The 17,671-nt window shown below is 37.8% G+C and overlaps 1 long non-coding RNA gene across 2 annotated transcripts; it reads left to right on the forward strand.

The window, feature by feature from the left end:
- The first annotated feature begins 286 nt into the window (after positions 1-286).
- Positions 287-16,830, forward strand: LOC148676024 (uncharacterized). 2 transcript variants are annotated; one of them, XR_015925596.1, is made up of 8 exons: positions 287-407; positions 1,991-2,349; positions 3,458-3,608; positions 4,372-4,404; positions 4,711-4,806; positions 5,368-5,425; positions 16,016-16,066; positions 16,156-16,830. It is a non-coding gene; the product is annotated as an uncharacterized LOC148676024 (long non-coding RNA). The 2 variants fall into 2 exon arrangements; XR_015925595.1 differs by lacking the exon at positions 3,458-3,608 and having other exon boundaries at positions 16,156-16,827.
- Positions 16,831-17,671: the final 841 nt, after the last annotated feature.

The following is a 17,671-nucleotide window of genomic DNA, read 5'->3' on the forward strand; positions in this document are numbered from 1 at the left end:
AATAATTTAAAAAAATTAAAAACTGCGTCATCATTATGTAAGCACCCCACATTTTTCAGTCATAATCTCATTTTTTTAAGAAGCTAGCTATGTTTCCAAATGTTTATAATGGGTTTACCTGCATTTTTGGACAAAAATTAAAAACTGTCACATTGATTTTAAATTGCTTGTTCAAAAATCAAGTAAAAACGAATATTGCGATAGAGAGGATGTGGTCATCTTCAGCTGCACTATTACCACACAGTCTTAAAAACAGAGCAAAAGGTGAGACTTTGCTTGGGCAGCTGGTAAAACCGCCACCCACCATGCACTGGAGTTGTACAGAACATTTTGATTTCAGTAAAAGATGAAGGTCATTTTTGACTACTTAGTTTTCATTGTCTTGACACAGGCAAATCCGGCTCAAGGTAAGTATTTTTTACAACCTCTCTTTTCGCTGGCTGTCCTGGACGCATTCAGAACCAGCCCATGGAAAAGATTTCTTGCGCACGAATGATGCTGTCAGGGCACTTGTAAGATTTTCCGTTCGTGCCTGTTCATATCAATGGGCTGGTTATACCATGTCTTTGGTCATTTTCGCCGTTGTTGTACTATTTTTTTAAGGTTAAAGTACAGTCAGATAAATCTCAGTGAGTTATGTACTGTATATGCTCTAAAATGTCCAATTTCATTAGTTGAGATGCATTTTTGGGTTTGGCATGTGGCAGAGGGGTTAACATTACTGCCTCGGCCCTGGATTCAATTCCTCTCCGTGTATAGTTTGCTTCTTCATATGGGTTTCCATTCTGTGCTACAATTTCCTCCTACTGTCCAAACATATACTGTACTGTAATGTTACTCGGCTTCTGGGAAAATTGGCCCTGGTGTGAGTGTGTGTGTTTGTGTCGGTGTGCCCTGCGATGGATTTGCATCCCATCCAGGGTGCTCCTCTCTTGTGCCCATTGCTTGCCAGGATAGGCTTTGGCTCCCCACAACCCTGTACTGGATAAAGGGGTTCATAAACGGATGGATGGATGTGACCTGTTGTTTCTATAGAACATCATCTTTTGCCTCTATAGTAACCATTACATTAAAAATCCCCTTTGGAAACATTTTGCTCATCTGATGGCCAGTGTACTGTATGTGTTGGAAAAGCAAACAAGCTAAAGTGAAGCAAAACTTTGCATAGAATTAGAAAAAAATAGAAACAAAGTTGTAAATAGCATCTATACACACGTGTGAGCCGTGGCCCTTTGAGAGTCTTTCTGACAGTGGAAAGCAATTAGAATCCTAGTAATTCCTAGTAATACTCCACCCAACTTCAAACATGTTTCTGTCTCTCAGCATGTTTAAATATAGTTTAAATGTTCTTTCAGAAGGAAGCGAAGAAACATCCAATAAACATGTATTTTTTTTCTTCAGTGGGCTTCTGCCGACATCCTTGCTTCCTGTGTCTGCGTACCCCCCTTTGTAGGCAGTTATGACTCAAAAGATGCATTCGACTCACCTAGTTGCTGGTGAACCTCAAGTTCTTTATCATGCAAACATTTCTTTTTGATCGAAAGAATTCCCAGAAATCTTGGGTCAGTGGGTTAATTTGTTCCTCTTCCATCTCACATACTTCTTGTTTTCGGTTCACTTGTTTTTCTTTCTCACAGTTAGCCAACTACCTTGTGGACTGTTTCTTTGGCATGTTTTTGGTATTTTCTCTAGAAATAACTGTTTTAAGTCTGGGAAACAGACTAGTGTGCCCAGCTACAGTGTCTGTGCTCCGACAAGTGTCACGCTTTGCCTACAACAACGGACCTTCCTTTTCTGATTTCTACTTCACAGGCAATTCCTAAGATTTTCATCTGAATGAATCAGGGTAGGGATAATGTTTTCAGTTAAAAAAGTTCAGCGTTCCCACTTCACCAGACCTCTGATTTTTTCTTGTGACAGTTTCCTTCAATTCCATTGTTCCACTGTCTATCGCAAAGGACCCAACTGTACTGATTTTTATTCTTTCCAGGTTACAGTCTATTGGCAATACAGAGCACTTCAGCAATAAGAGCAGCAATCGGTGCTTCTGTCCCTATTCACTGTATTCATAGCCTCCATGGATGCGAGGAAGGGCTGAATTGTGTCTTCTACTAGTGGAAAGAATATCCGTTATTCTCCAGAGTCAACACCGTGAAAGGAGGGAGTGCTCTCTTCACATTGCCTCAATATCAGGGTAGACTGCAAACAGAAAACAAAGAACACATGGTTTCGCTTTTCATACAAACATGACCGTCACTGACTCTGGACTCTACATCTGTGAAGTTGTGAGGACACGGCCCCGACCTATGAAAGCCTTGAAGGGGAATGGGACAAACATTACAGTGACAGGTAAGTGGCTTGGAGATGCTTCTGTGTCATATTTCAAAATCCCAATAACTGAAGTATTGCATATGCATATGGAACACTTTGGGCAACATGCACATAGTTTGATCTTTCATTGCACAGACTGGAAATCCTGGATGGTTGATGAAGGCATTTAATCAATGTCAGCAATTGAATTTGCACTAAACCCTCTTGTAAAAATGATCTTTAGTACATAGTTTAGAGCAAATAAAAAGATATTATAAGAAAAGTACTATATTGAAAATAACAAAGATTCAGTTCTTTTAGAAGAGCAGCTTCTTAAGCACTCCTATAATACAGAACATGAAGTTTTCGTATTCTACAAGTCATATGTGCGTACTGTATACGTGCTGTAAAGCAAATCCACTCCAGAATAATTCGGAAAGGCCAAACTAATAAAGAACACCATGTTTCTTCAGCAAAGAGCAGGCGGATGAGGGAAAGCTCGAGCTGTAACGTATGAGGGCCTTGACCACAAGGTCATGTGAGATATTTCTGTATTATACGCCCACCCAGCTTCGTGGTTACAGAAGCCAAGCTCAGATGAACCTACTGAAGGTCTCTGCTGTAAACGGACAATTCTTTAACACAATGAGTTGTATAACAGCAACTGACTTCAAGGCGCTTTGCAAAAGTGAAAATGGATGCTTTCAGATTGAAACATATCTAAGAAGGTATTACTTATGAATCAGCTTGGGATGCTACATAAACTTAAATTCAGTTTATAATTTTGACAGTTTCTTGCTGTTATCAAATTTTTGTTAGCAAAACTGCATTTTCTCTTTAAATATTTCTAGTCCAAATATACAAAGAAACAACTGAAGCCATTGTTGTTGCAGCTACTGGTAGTTCACTAGAAATGTGCTCAGACAATTGATTATACAGTATACTGGGGAAATGGGTTAAGATACTGTGACAGCTGTGGTGTCTAAAAACAGATTAGCCTTGTATTAATCTCATGATGCCAGTCAAAGCAGTCTCATCCCACCATTATAAATAAGGACAATATTTGAAACAGAAATTCATGACTAAAACATTTCTACTTGATAGGCGGACACTAAATGACACAGCTCTCTTAATTTTTATTGAACAGAGAAATACATGATTGTTTGAAAATGAGTAATCATGGGATTGGCCAAAAATAAAAAAAGAATTACCCACACAAACCAGTGCGCAATGGCCTGAAGAAGACCTTTCTTGACCTGGATGTCTTTTGTCATGGGGGAGATTCACTTAAATTCAAAGTGCCTTGTAAGCATACACAGTAACGTAGTTTCATGAAATGTCAGTGCAGTTTTTTCTGATTTCTAAGAATATAATTGTCTAGTTGATTCTCAAAACCCATGCAGCACGTGAAAGATCCATTCTGTACATTCTGGTATTCCATTTACAGTGCTTAAATTTTCAATTTGACACATTTGCTTAAAACCGTTACATTTTTACACTCACATTAGCTTGTGTCAGCTTGTTAATGCACTCCAGCTTAGTAAGTGGATTTGAACAAAGCCATCCAATGAAAGTTTCAAAAGGTTACCAGGCGGTGACGGAATATAACCCATGATAAATGACTTGACTTGGTGATAAAACCTCTTCGGGAGTCCACATATTAATTAAACGTCACAGTCATTTGGTGAGCACGCACTGACATCCTGTTGAGCTTAGTGCATTCATTCGGCAGTGAGAATTTGATTTAATTTCAGACTCTGAAGAAGGATTCATCAGCAAATTACTTTGGATGTTTTTCAATGCATTTGTAATGAACTCATTTTTATTATTGTTCAAAACAGAGAAAAGGTGCCTTATGAAAATGTTACTTGACTGACAGTATAATTAGTTGTCCATTTTTTTTTTCTTAAATGATTGCACTTGCATGACGTGATATTCTGGCACATTGTATTGTATTCTGTGAAAGTTAGGTCTTTCATCATTGCTCTCAAGACCATTTCAGTGTGCTGCGTGGGCTTAAGGGATCAAGGGTCAGATTTATCATTTTTCTTTTTTTAACAGTTCCCCTAGATGAGGAAGACCAGGATTTCCCATGTCTTTTTTCATGTTATCTCACAGTAGCTTCTGCAGTTTCCTTTTCTTTAGTCTCCTCCCAATCTATAATCTATAATCTTTGCAAATCCAAGATCTGAAAAGAACTGTGCCACTCAAACTTATTAATTGTCCTCCCTCTATAGGATGATTATTTGACTAAAAGCCCATACCTACAGACACAGGGTCTGAAACACTTTCCCACAGAATATGGTGTTGTTTAAGCAACTGACGTAAAATGCTGCAACTTGTGAAGCTGCTTTTTCCCCACCACTGTGGGTGTAATCTCCTCTGTTGTTTGCTCTGCAGAGGCGAAGGTGTTTGTGTTACCTCTGAAATGTATCACATTTGCATTGCTCGGAGTCTTGTAATGGTAATCGTATGTGGGCTCCGCATTTCAAGAAGGTAAGAGAATAAGTCTGACACCTGAGATCACACATGCTTTACTAATTTCACAAAATCTTCAATTTCTTACCTAGACTGTTTCGTTCAGATTGTATAGCATCTTTATCAATGTGTGCCGTGTATATACAGTAACATTTACAACTCAATGTAGAAGTACAATAGCAAAATATAAAGTTTTATCGTTGCAAGTGTGAGATAAAGAGTTTGGGATGGGATAATGAAAATGCATATTCCGTGCTTCGTTGATTACTAGACCAAGAACGTTGTTTTGAATGGAAAATCATTATGAAGTGTAAAATAAATTTTAGAAAGGATGTCAAATCCTAATCTCACCCTAATCTCTCGCTAAACCGTAATAATCACTTCCCCTGCTGTACCTGTAAACTTCACACATCTTGTAAACCTTGCTTGCTTCTTTCATTTTCACACCCCTCCCTCCAGCCCATCTTGGCCCTTGTGGCAGTGCCCCAGCTCATCCCTGATGAAAGGTGGTGGTCAGATAGCCTCATCCTGACAGACAGGTTATACTTCTGAAATGTTATTTTCCTAATTCTGTGGCAGGAATTCCCCTGCATCCCTGATCAGTGCTGCAGGACAACCGAATGTGTCATCAACCAAGGTAAAGTATGTACATGCTTCTCGTGTAACTTGGTCTTGCTCCAAACATGTACTCACATGTGTAAAATTTGATTTCTCCCAGTGTAGAAAAAAATATAAATAAGGTACTTAGTTATATTTCAGGTGCTGTGTGGCATTGTAGAGGTCACAAACATCTGAAGCTACATTTTAGCCACTTGTACACAATCCTCTTTAGTTTTATATGTTAAGTGGTGCCTTGTCCAGCAGATGGAGCAACACATTTATTAAAAATAGGTTTTGCACAGCAGCCTTTTCTATAAAAGATAAAAACCCACAAGAAGAAGATGAGCTGAGAGAGGATTCACAGGAAAGCAGCACACAAAATAATAACAGAAATGTGTTACTACAAACACATTTCTATATCAGATACTATTCCTACTGTATATCAAAATGAGAAGGAAGTAAGAAAATAGACGCAACATGTTAAGCAGGGTTTTGTGCTGTGGTTACAGCTCTGACTGTTGACGCCCATGTCAGATACTCTAACATACTGTAGGTACAAAACCCCACCAGTCAAAAACCTTTAATACAGGCACAGAATGTACAGCTGCCTATATAAATATTCACACTCGGTATGTTACGTGTGGTATGCTATTGTTACATGTTAATTACCACTTACTAGAGAGGAAGGTTTGTTACTAGAGAGGAAGTAGAGCCTAGCAAACACTAAATAAGTGAGTACCCTTCAGATGTTGGGTCTCCATTCACATGCACTAAAATTACAATAGTACTAGCTTGGACTGTTGTGTTCCGTATGGCTTGACACAGATGCTTATTGAGAAGGCTGATAAATGTGGAAGCCTGGTGAAAAACCGTGAGAACTGCACCTGTCTGGCAGGTGTGAATTTTGGTAATTCAATTCAATTCAATTCAATTCAAGCTTTATTGTCCCCTAGGGGAAATTTGTTTTCTCCTAGGAAAGGGGAAACCTTTCATAAGGTTAAGGTTCTGTGATTCAAGACATAGTTACAATAGAAAAAACCTACAGCTAGGTATTGTAACAACCACATAAACTCTTATTTCCTAATATCTTTCAGTCACAGAGGACACATTTAAACCAAACCTGGCTTCCTATCAACTTTAAACAAAAGAAAATTTCTATTGCTTTAGTACTTCACAGTACCAGAAAGTCTGAAGAAGCGGTGCTGAAGTTAATATCTTAAGAACACAAGAAAGCAGGCTGTTTGAGTCATCTTGCTTGTTATTCTCAGATTGATATGCTGATTTTATCCAGCTGATTCTTGAGTGTCAGACACCTGCCACCCTTCACGCAAAGAAGTGCTTCTTACTCACAGGTGCTTCTTCTCAACTTCAGTTTTCGTTACGGCAACTATTGTCAGGGCCTTTCATGCCAGCTTGAATTAAATCTGCTGGTCATTTCCTTTTTTTCAAGGCGAAGAAGTAATTGGTTTTAGATGACATTTATGGAAAAGATCGCACAAGCCATCTTTTCTTTGAAAACTTCTCAGGGCAGAAAAATGTGTTCTGTAATGTGGTGACAAAAACGGGGAGCTATATTCTAAATAATGTCGAAATTATATCACATAGATAAATATTTTTAGGTGGTTTTAGCAATGTTTGTAAGTGGACGGTGATGCAAACTAAACATTTAAATAACTTTCACAGACTGGTTCCTCTTAATCAGTACCGCCTGTCTTTTAAAAAAAAAATTCATATTCTGGATACCCACACTACAGTATATGCACTGATAGTTGTTTCATGAATTTTGAATTTCCTTTGTGTTCCTGCAGTGTTTGCATCTACTCCTTTTTCTGGTATCAGCTGCACATTAAACAAGTTGAATATCTATATCATATTCAGGTCACTGGTATAAATTAGCGTGTTCGCCATACATACATGTAGTTCGTATAAAGATCTTGTTACGCTTCCAAAACCATCCCCTAGTTTGAGCTCTCTTTTTTATCACTGCTGTTTCCTCTCAACTGCCGGTTCACAGACCGCACACACCTTTTACTCTTGAAGTGCCGTTTTATCGAAAGCCTACTGAGAACCTTGCATATTTCATTGCATGTGTTCTACTTGTGTCCATTATAGCTGCTGCTTCCTGAGTTTAAAAATTTAAGTTAAGACTCTCTGTCTTTTCAAATTCATTCAGCATAGACTGCCCCCCCTCAGAATCCAGTTGCCCTACAGATGATCCTCTAGTTTAATCATTTTTACTGTTGCTATAATACTGCATGCACTAGAGGTAAGCCATCTATATAAATCATAACATATGCAGTTACCTGCTTTGTTCCCTACGGCTTTTTTCCAGTTGTTGCTCATGCAGTGATGATTGAAAGCACATTGTAGACCATCAGATTCAATAGTACTTAAGTCATGATTGTGTTGTGATCTTAACAGGTTTCTAGTTTCTCCCCATGTTAAAATTTTAGCACAGTATAATTCCTATTCACTTTCCATATTTTACCAACTCTTTCTTCTATTTTTATTATTTCTCAAATACTTTTCTTTTTACGGGTGTAAGAACGGAAAGAATATTTTTTTACTTTGCTTTCAGCCTAATGCTCAAAGGATAAAAATATACAGTACTGAGTGGCACAAATCAAATGTACCTTTATTCAGTGGCGTCACAGAGGCCTGACCACAAGAATAACCTGCTGTAAACCTCCACCCCAACAAAAACTAAAACCAAACAAACAAAAATAAATATCACAGCTGGACAAAATGTACAGTAGATGTATGTGAAGCTGAAAACGGTTGTAGACAGACTGTTCTTTTGTAGTTTCTTAGAATCATGTCTTCGCTTTTCAGTCAGTTCTGAATATTGAAATTCTGATTTTACCAGAAAAATAAAACACATCCATATCACAAACAGAAACACAGTGCAGGACTTTCAGTTACCCAAGCATTATTGTGGAGGTTTCTTACTATAGTTGTTGCTAAAATAACCCTTTATCCATTATTGAATGAATGTTATCATACTAACTTATGTTAATGATTAATTAATCATCTTTGTGAGTCAAGTGATTTAACGTAAAATGAAAACCAACCGTTGATTGTCCCCAGAATCAGAACTGAGAACACCTGAGTTAAATTGTCATTAATATTAAAGTGACCTAAGTTCTTATGTCACGTATAACATATGAAATGCTCAATTGCGAAGCCACCAGAGTAAAGTAGTAAAATAAGAAGTATGAATCTGTCTTTGGAAGTATCACTCTAGAAGTATCATTTACTTCACTTGGAAATTGTTTTGTCATATATACTGTAGTTATTCTATGTAGGCCTCATCACATGTACAATTAAACCACGGTTTTCTGAGAAGTTCTCAGGTCTGATGGCAAGTAGGCTTCTCCTGACCCTTGTTCGTTAATTAGTGTGGCATTACAATAGTGATAAAACTTAAGACCCGGATGGGCATTGAACACCTGAAAATACAGAGAAACAGCAGATAATTGGAAGACTGTATTAGAATGAAGTAGTTCAAGTAGGGAGCTGCGTCAGCATGCACAGGCTGCAAAGGAACAGGTAACAGGTTCATGTCATGCTGAAAAGCAAATAAAGGAAACACAACGTTTCGGCTGGGGAGCCTTCTTCAGGTGTGAGACATGCTTTTCGGCATGGAGTAAGCCTTACCTGTTCCGACTGTATTAGAATGTTTAGTTTCTCCAGTAATTAAAGGCCTGAATTCAGTCATAACTTTGGCTCACGGACTAGATGCCCACTAAAAGCAAACTATCATGCATAATGTATCATGATGTAACCGAATGCAAATAATTTTGTCTTCTTTATTTGAATCTTTAATTTACATTAAGGCTTCGATGCCTCTCTGGCAGATCCGTAATTGATTGAGTTCATCCCCTCATGAACATCATCCTTCACATTCTGAGTTGAAGCAACTGAGCCACTTGACCCACACCCCAAAACACGCACATCAGTAACACCTCAGATGTGTTTGTGAGGAGCAAGATAAAGACTCCTCAGACAGCAGAGTAGTGCCTGTGATGAGTTTGCGTGAAAAGATCAAAACTAGACAGAAATGAGTGTCAAGATTTAAATCTTGAATCAGTGGACAGTAAACAACAGCAGTGTCAATGAAGTTGAAGGTCAGTTCTGCTCTGATCAGTACTCAGGGTATCTGCAGTTTTTAATACAAAACTGCAGGACCTGCCCGAGTGAAAGAGATGTACACTTTAAAAAAATAAGTGGGTGCAGCTGCCTGCAATACATGACCAGCAGGCCTCCCACCTCATAGGAAACATGTGGTTGAGCTCATGAATCACTGGGGTCAGCCTAAAACACAGATGCTTGTGAAACATTTTCCTGAATCACAAAGTGAGGCAATGTGGTTTTCAAATGACAGATAAAACTGTTCTGTGAAGGATCCGCATGGAACATGAAACATTTCAGTATATACTCAGTCGCACAACTACAGTAGTGTACATACATCATTGGTACAGTACACTGGTAAAGAAGACAGATCAGATTGTTACTTTCTTCACATCAAATGCGTATTTTGATTTTAACAAAGAACATCAGAACAGTTACAAGATAAGGAAGAAACAATGCATGTTTAATAGGTCCCTTCCTCCCTCCATCCCCCGTCCCCCTGATCTCACAATACTCAAACCACCTTTCATTTATTCTGCTGGCAGCTTCCCTCTAGATCTCCAGACTGGCACAGTTGGTCTACTCCGGTGGTAGAGAGTTCCAGCATCACTATGCTCCTGAAGTATGAGAACCTGTATCGACAAGCTGTGAGGTGTATAGGAAGCCAGTTCTGTGCCATCGAACCAGCAAGGCAAACATTACATTGACTCTCATTTAATTGAAGTTGTAACTCTATTGGTGTGGTTCTTCCTATCATTCCAAACAATATAGATACCCGGTGACCCCAAAGGCGATTGAAAAGTACCAGCTGTGTTAAGAGTACTAATATGCATAGAGGATCTGGGGCAATTCTCCCACACTATCCCTTACATGATTTCCAATAGACTCTATACAATACAGTAGGGTTTCAACATGCAAGAGGGTTTGGTGCAGAGAACTGTTGCAAATAGCCAAATTTGCATTTATCCAGGTCCACTTGTGTACCATTGCATAATGTATATTATGCATGGTTAAAAGACATGAGTATCCCTCCCTTATGTGATAATTAAAGTACAAATGCATTAGCTTTAAGATAATTAACATAATATTGATCAACTAAAACAAACTATAGTAATCACACACATCCCCGTTCTGTGATTAGCTCAGCCCACGGTCATGAAAAAGGCAATAAACCTGTCAGTGAGCCTGTAAAGTCTTCTCGGTCTGTCATTCCCCACACCACTACACAGAAGTGGGAGTGTTCATTACAAGCCAAAAACAAGACCGTGTTGCGATGCAGTTGCTGGGCAGGGGGCAGGGAGAGACTCACTCACTACCTAGATTTGTCTCACAAGCCTAGTCTGTGTCACAGCCGGTTTGAAAGTTGCATTGGACAATCTTCAACTTGGTCTCATCCCAATTCCCAGGGAATTCTATAAGCTCAAAAAACAGAGCGTAACCCAAATTATATAAAAAAAGACGGGTACATTTAAAAGTGATATTAAATCCTAGAAATGTATAAGCCCATCCTTATTGTATATATTTAAGGAGCTTCATTCCTTTATTAAACCATAGACTGAAAGACTAGTTTTGTGCAACAAGAATCAATGTTATACTCTTTTAACCTTGAACATCGAGCATGTTATATAATATCACTTTTATTTTTTAAAATCTATTTTACATTTTAAGGCCTTATAGAGTTATAATCTCTGTCAGACAATAAAGTCAGACAGTGTTCAATAGAAGGAGAAAATAGGCGAAAATAACTATCTGACAGCAGAAGCAACGTTCCCACACTATAAGATACAAAAAAGCGGCTTTGACAAACATAACAAATGCATAATGATGTAATCAGGTTCACTTTTGTAAATCAAATTCTGTATGCGTAGCAACAAAACATTCTACACACGAAAATTGTTAACAATGAAAGGCTCTCAAACATGTCACAACATTTATGAATTGCAGGGGTAGTATGCAGACTCATTCATGAAACATCTATGATGTGACTGTATAGCTTTTAGACCCATTGATGCACCATTAATTTCTAACAGACGCCAGTCCCTTGCATAGTGATGAGCATATACAATCCTCTGGGTGTACTTGGAGCTGGGACGCTCCAACAGGCTGTTGCAGATGTAACAGAAAAACCATGAGTGCGTTACCGAGGCGTTGCTGTCCAGTCATAACGTGTTGAGGCACATTCAGGACATCCATATGCTGACACCATCAGCAGAATCCAAATGGATTAGAGTCACAGCATAACTGCCTGCAGACATCAGCTGTAACAGCAAGAGCAAATAGCGGAGTGACAGCTGACAAGATCATGGTGGCATTTGTGAGAGACTGACCTAGTGCATTTACTGTACACTCGTGTGATGTTATGGGGACCAAAATGTTAACCTTGAAGACTTTGGGTGATTGAGGTGTATGGGTTGCTAGATGTTTGAGGTGATATTCACTGTAGATTTGGTCACTTTGTTCTACAACTTACACCGTAACAATCCATCACTGTCCTGGGATAGTTTCTGTTTTGAAGCAGGACAGTGGTAAAAGGAGTGCCCTCCTTTAATCTCTGTGGCTAATAGGTTTTTCTGCTAAAGGCCTCTGCTTCTGGCTCCATGTCAGCTGTCAGTAAAGACAGCCTCTTTAAAATGTGTAAAGTGTAAAATTGCAAATGATTTCCTGCAGCTCTCAATGTAGGTGAGGGAGATGTGGCTGCGGCCAGTCATGTCATCTCCTTGCTATCACTTTTATACCAGTAAAAAAGTAAAGATGAAGACAATGGGCATGCCACCTCCGAAATGTGCACTGTTGAGCTGTTTACCTCTTTTGATACTGTGAGCTGCACATCATCTACTGCTGAATAAGCAGTGAATGGAGAACCGATACTGCTCTTGCTGACAGGGGAAAAGCCACAAAGGTCACTGCTACATGACAAGCCAATGACAGCCTATCTGATCAAAACAGAACAGATCTGGCAGAAGTGGTCAAATGTGGGTCGTAGCTCTGGGACTCCTGGCCACAGACGACCTATGACAGCCCATACTGGACCATGTGAGTGTATCTGGACTAGAGGTCTCAGCACGCTCTCTGAAAAAAGAACTGTTGCCTTTTGAATTACTTAAAACCTGGAAACAACTCAGCTTTTTACTTTTTATATCATAGGAGGTTGGGAAAGAGCACACGGGGCTTGTGCAAGCGCAATGTGGCCTATGATATGAGTTTGACTTTGTGAGTTTTCATGAGAAGAGACTTGTGTCTTGGTCTACATCCATTCTATAGATGCTTTGTTTCTTAGGTTTCCTTGCATATCTACAGTAGTAGGATAAACTTCACACACATCTCTTGATCTGAATCTCTCAATTGATCTAAAATATTACAATTGTTTTCAATAATTATGTTGCATATAACTCTATTTCATGTTGAATGCAATGTAAACAACAATTGCTATATGTGCCATAATTCATATTGTTATGGATTCTTTTATATTGACATTTTATGTTGCAAAAGAAAAGTAACCTGCTTCTTTGTCTTATTTATTCAGGTAACTTAACTGTATATGTAAAGATTAAAACTTTTTTTCCCATTATGAAATCATGCCAGATGTATTCTAAAAAATCTAAAAAATAGTCCTGTAGTCTGAACAACTTTGATCAAGAGGTTTTAGAACCCAGGTCCCTACAAATATATTTGCATAAATACTGTACATTTAGCACCAAAACTATGCAAATAGAATGTACACAGATTAGCATGAGCCACTGTTTGCAGTGTAATATATCCATAGTTTATTTCTCATTAGATGATTGTCGTAAGTAGAGGTATTTTTAAGGGATATTATATTATACTGCTTTTTAAGGCAACTATGTATCTGGTTGGATATGAAGCAGGTTTTTACTCTGCAGTCACTGTGGAGTAACTTTTCTGGCTGTTTATCCTTGCCCTTTAAAGTGAGAGACAGAGTGTCTCTATTGACATTTCCTGCTTCACACCAAAGCCTGTTTATTTGCCACTGAGGTTTTTGTCACTTCGTCAAGCAATGGCAGAGATCTTACATTTTCAGGCTGATTCCTTTTGAAATCATGATTCTCTGAGGCAGCGCTTCTATAACGCCCATGTGTCTAGACTCCCACAGCCTGTTGTTTAAAGAAATTCCTCCTGTTCTCGGTTTTCGTAGTGCTTGTCTCCTCTGGATGGTGTTTCACTGTTCATTCTGAAGACGGCCCCTGGCTTGACTTTGCCAATGCCCTGGAGGATTTTGAAATCAAGAATCAGGGTCACATTTTCCTTTTTTGTTCAAGTAAATACTGTAAATAGTTTTTTTTTAAGCCTGTAAGTAAGAAATATCCCTTTAAATTCAGAAGTGTATCATTTTGGTTTTCTTCAGACTGAAGTACTGTTTTTTATATTGAGTTGTTATACAAAACTAAATGAGGTCTTACACACATACAGTAGCATTCAATAATTTTAGTCTAAGTTTAACTACTTAGTGCAATATCTCGATTGCTTATTACGGCTCCTATCCATTACCTGAAGAATGAAAATGTGCCAATATAAATACTTTAACCTTGAATCAATTTCTATTTTTGTCAACATTACGTACTGGATTTGTGAATGCAACACACTAGACTTTTCCAGTACTGTATAAAGCACAATACAGTAAATGTACTCCAGCTAAACAAATTGTAAAAATACCTGTTCTACTGGTTAAACTCTCTTAATTTTGTCATTTAACATGCAACTAGATTAATAACTGGAGTCAAATGGTACTTGTTCTTTGTAACACAAACCCTACACTGACCTTAAATGTACACTCATTTTTTCAGCTGATTGAAAATTCCCCTATTGAAAAGCCATTAATGAAGAAGCTTTTCTCAATTAATTTGGTTGTTTTAGACTTTATTGACTTGACTGATTTTATTGACATTTTGGAATCATATATAAATCTGAGGACTGGAGGGCTTCAGAGACCCATTGCAGAATTGCTCTGTTGAAACCCCAGCTATGGTTAGGGTTAGCATTCCCACCTTACTTAGACATTTTTTACACTTAGTTCTGCATATTGGGTCCCAAGGGAACTTCAAGTAGAGTGGTAATTTGCTCCTATCTCCAACCTTTTTATTTAATCACTTTCGACAACGTATATTGTATACTGCTCAATACAGTGGATGTACTTCAAAATCGACTCAGATGAAAAGTTGTAAAACAACCTGTACAACTGGGTAAACTCTCTTAATTGTGTCATTTCACATGCAATTCGTTATATAACTGGAGTCATCATTTACTTGTTGTTTGTTACCCAAACCTTACACTGGCCGTTAATGCATGCTCATTTCAAAACCCTTTATACAGCATTTTTCAGCCGAATGTAAAATCATCTATAGAATAGACATTAATGAAGAAGATACAATTCTTATAGCTTTTTCAATGACTTTGGTTGTTTTAGACTGATTTTATTGGAGTTTTGGAAACATGTATAAATCTGATGACTGGAGGCCTTCAGAGATCCATTGCAGAATTGCTCTGTTGAAACTCGAGCTAGGGTTAGGGTTAGCATTCCCACACTACTTAGGTATTTCTTACATTCAGTGCTGAATTTTGGGTCCCCAGGGAACTTCAGGAAGAGTGATAATTTGCTCCTATCTCCACCTTTTCTTTTGATGACTTTTAATGGCTAATATTGTATAATTCACAATACTGCAGATGTACTCCAAAATCGAGTCAGATGAAAAGTTTTACGAAAACCTGTTCTACTGGTTAAACTCTCTTAATTTTGTCATTTAACATGCAACTTGATGTATGTCATTTAACATGCAACCTTTACTAGTTCTTCTGCACACAATACTGTTGAATGTGGAGTGTCCAGTCCTGAATTTGGTCCAAGTCATTTTGATTTTTTTTTAACATCTCCTACAATTTCAGTAATCAGCCTAATAATATATAATATAATATATAATAATATGTAAACATGACTAGTTTATTTACTGTTGACAATCTAAAATATTTATAGAAAGCAGGAAGAGCAATGGGCCTGATAAAGATCCATATGGTACTCCACCGCATTCAAGCCTTATATAGTACCTAATCTCTGTTGTCTGTCCAATAACCAAATTTTATTCCAAATACTAAAGCATGTTACCTTGAATTTCTGCAATTTAAGAATGTATATTTCATGAGGAGCTTTATCAACAACCTTCTGAAGATCCAAATACGGTATTTAAAATGTTCTCTTTCTATCCATTACTGTTGCTTGTTCAAAGAACTCTTAACTCATTAGGTCTTGCGTTCATATAGTTTACTCTGAAATATTTAGAATAAAACCCATTTTTCAGTCAACAGGATGTCTCCTTGACTCAGGACAGTTGGAGTTCTGTTCATGAATAACATTTCTTGTTTCTTTAAGTACAGGCTTTATATTCTCTGTGTCATATTGTATAAATGTGAACAATGAGCCATTATCAAAATGACTGGAGTGAAAAGGCGTCACTCTTAAGAGGATGTAATTTTTCTTATTTTACAGTCATGTCCACAATCTTTGGAACCACCAAGTACTACAGAGGTTATTTATGAGGTAATTATTTTTTTAGTCTGTTTTAGAAGAAACTAAAAAGGTGTTTTAAAAACAATTTTAACACAAATTCTTTTTCTTTTACAATGCAGGAACTCCTCGTTCATAAACAGGTGATTTATGACTCTTTGGAGTGCAAGCCCACCCAGGGAACACTAATGAAGTCAAATGATTTTCCGAGACTCAGACACTAGCTCAGATGGCACTGTCAAAGAAAGGCAGCTTTGTCTGACTGGCTTGTTTTTGCCTTTGGAAGTTTCCTTTTGACCAAGAAGCCTTTTTGGATATATTTTAAAGAGGTACTTTTGCTATACAATAATTCAATGTTTCAGATTGTGTGGGCAAATAGGTTGAATAGCCTGTGAAAAGCAAATGAAGTACTCTTTCAATTTTATTTAAATTCTATTTTTTTCTTCATTTTGGCAGCACTGCTTCATGTATATGAAATAACTATGTTTTTTAAATTGTTATTTTAAAAATAAAAATGTCCCATAGTCTGTTTTGACTGTGAGAATATAGTGTATATGTAACTGTTAGATTACAGAAGATAGATTCAAGTGGCCAGTTAACCCATTAAAGAGAAACTTATAAAAAATTGCTGAGACAATACTGTGAGTGATTACAAGTGTATTCTCTTCCACAAATAAACACAATAGACTATTTGTGAATTGTAACAGTACTTCAACAAAAGGGGATATGGTAGAGAAATATAGAATATATATTTATATTTTAATGAGTTGGGTTTCAGAAATATGAATCTATGGTTGGTTCAATGACTGAAGAGAAGAAGCTTGTTGCTAAATGCTTCCAGTTTCTGTGTTCAAACTGTGGATCTACCTCAGACTTCTGTGTTCCATCCTGAGCCGGTTGCTGAATCTCCTTGTGATCCTGACAGATGGAATGTAAAATGTAGGTCCTGTCATCAGCTTGAATGTCAAATATTGTATTTCTATACACATAGAGAGGGACTCCATCCCCATTGTTTGAAAAAATATCAGTTCTTGCTTAAATGCCTCTACCTACAGTATCTCACAAACCAATATATGTAACTTTAAACACAAGTGTGTCTTCTCAAGTGATTCTTAGCCTGCCAGTGGCTCTTCCATTTTCAACACTGAATTCACACTCCCATTCAATGCGATGATGGATGAGGCCAATTTTCGTTTGGTGACTTTTAGACATTAATAATCACTAATTTACCTGGCTTAGCTTAAACTTCAAGAATGTTGTCCCAGTGCTTTGCTTTTGGTTGCCCTGAGATAGCAGCATTAAACCAAAAAGGCAACACTAACCAATCATTACCCTTACTAATGATAACGGAAATCCTTGGGCTTCTGTCCTCTCTGGATTTCCTCTGCCCCAATAGCTTCTGTCCCCTTTTTGGGGATGTGATGGAGAGTGACCACATTTCTCAAATCTGGCATGATACAACCAGTGATCCAGGGAGCCACAGACCAATATCATTCTTGTACGCAATGTATTACTGGAGTGACTCAGTCGTCAAAGCTCCATATTTGAGGCATTCATCACCCAAGAACAACCTACGATGATCAAATGCTCACCTACACTGCAGTCATTAAATCCAATTTCCCCCAAAGCCTTAAGACT

The sequence above is a fragment of the Lepisosteus platostomus genome, chromosome 2 (genome assembly GCF_059453375.1).
Source record: "Lepisosteus platostomus isolate fLepPlt1 chromosome 2, fLepPlt1.hap1, whole genome shotgun sequence".
Classification (NCBI taxonomy): domain Eukaryota; kingdom Metazoa; phylum Chordata; class Actinopteri; order Semionotiformes; family Lepisosteidae; genus Lepisosteus; species Lepisosteus platostomus.